Source organism: Monodon monoceros, unplaced genomic scaffold (genome assembly GCF_005190385.1).
Source record: "Monodon monoceros isolate NGI ecotype Baffin Bay Population unplaced genomic scaffold, NGI_Narwhal_1 Contig85_ctg1, whole genome shotgun sequence".
NCBI classification, from domain to species: Eukaryota; Metazoa; Chordata; class Mammalia; order Artiodactyla; family Monodontidae; genus Monodon; species Monodon monoceros.
Window position 1 is genome coordinate 27,017 of NW_021703648.1, and position 2,115 is coordinate 29,131.

Sequence of the window (2,115 nt, forward strand, 5' to 3'; positions counted from 1 at the left end):
CCCTGCCTATCTTGGATGAGATGGCTTATCAAGGCATCCCAGAAGCCACTGGATCCTATTTTTTCTCTACCCTGCAGTTTTTCTCCTGGGGTAGAACGTGGTATACGAGACAGGCTTAGCCTGAACAGGGCCTCTACCATTTTGACCTCCCATGGATTCTCTGAACAGTCATGGAGGAGAAGATTAGGTACTTTCCCACCGAACAGACAGTGCTGAAATCCTCCTCCAGTATTTTTTGGGTCAAATAATGGAGACTCTTTTCCTGGCAGCACACAGTTACACCTTCAAAGCAGTCAGCTCTCCTCCGCTAGCACATTCCCAATGGTACAATCTTGGACCTCTCCTCTTGCCAAATCATGGGATCCTTCTCATACAGCTATGCCCTGGAGTACCCCAGTGGCTGATATTTCTGATCCTTCTGTTCTTTCCGGACCTCAGAACACTCCAACACCTGATATACCTACACCCTGGAACCTTCCTCACAGAGACGCAATGAAATATAAGTATCAAACTATGACACATTCACTAAGATCCTGGGTTAAACCTTTAGGTGGTATAACTGGGCTTCATACTCCACCGTTAGGTAATGCTGGTGGATCACATGTTCTGTTTTCAAGAGACATAGGTGGATCAAAAGTTCATTCTGAGATTAATACTGTTCAGTCTCAAGTTCAGTCTAGTAAGGCTCCTTTCCGTGGTCAACTTCTAGCTAGACTCTGGCTAGCTATTACACCTGGTGTTGGACCTTGGACCCATTTTGTGCCTGATAAGACAGGAATAGTTATGCAAATTCAATCTAGTGAGGAGAGTGTTAGAACCCAAACACATCATGTAGCTGATAGAGTTGATGCTGTTGTTAAACCAGTAACTTATAACTTGCAACCATGGGTCCCTTTAATTGTTAATAAAATTGGATTCTGGGCTCATTCCATACTATATGAAGAGAGATCCCAATATCCTATGGTAACCGATACCTTGGAACCCTGGTTTCAGCCTGTCTTAAATATAGTTAGATCCCAAGGACCTATAGAAAAGACAGAAGAATACAGGCTTCTCCTTGAATCTGAGTCAACTCACTTTTGGACTGCATCAACTCTTAATAGGAACTTTACTTGAGCTCCATCTGCAGTCAATACAATTACATCTTTGGCCCAGTATAAGACAAGTACGATCAGATCCTTAAGTCAAATGGGTAGAAGGAGTACATTGCATAAACATGACACTATATAGTCAAACCCCAGGTGCAGACTAAAGATACAACATGGCTTTTGGTTCATACAGTTACTAAGGTAAATGATCCTTTAATCCACTATAAAGTTGGTACAATCAGACCGTGGCCTCAGCCTGAAGCTGACATTGTCCAAACTTGGACCCAGTCAGGAACACAATCAGCAAGACCTTTGACCCAATTAAAAGCCGATACAACCAAACCATGGTTACAGACTAAAGGAAGCAGACCCTGGATTCAGACTAAATTCCAAATTGTCAGACCCAAAACTCAGACTGAAGAAGGTAAAGATAGACATTGGATTCAGCCAGAAGCAGATGCAATCAAATATTGGACCCACACTGAAACTGAAACAATCAGACCCTGGAACCATCCTGAAGCTGGTACAGCCAGATCTTGGTTCTGGACAAAACCTGACCAAATGGGAGCGAGGACCCAGGCAGACTTTAAAACACTCCACTCTTGGACTCAGCCTGAAGTTGATGTGGTTAGACCATGGATTCAGTCTGAAGCTGGTAGTATCAAGCAATGGACAAAGCCTGAATCATCTACATTCAGACTCATGACACAGTCTAGCGATACCTAATAGACTACCAGGAACTGTGACTTATCTCCATGAGACCCAGACTCACCTCAGAGAATATAAACAAAACTCTGGGTGCCCCAGACCTAACTCAGATGACCCAGACTCAGTTTCTGGGCCTGAATGCTACCTTAGAGGGTCCAGACTCAGCTCAAGTATTCCTAAACAATACCCTACTGATCTCAGAACCTCACAAGAATGCCACTCAGGCATTTCCTACACTTGAAACATACTTCAGGGAACCTAGACACTCCTAAAGAACTCCAGTCTAAGCTAACCAGACTGAGACCTTGGAGAGCCGACC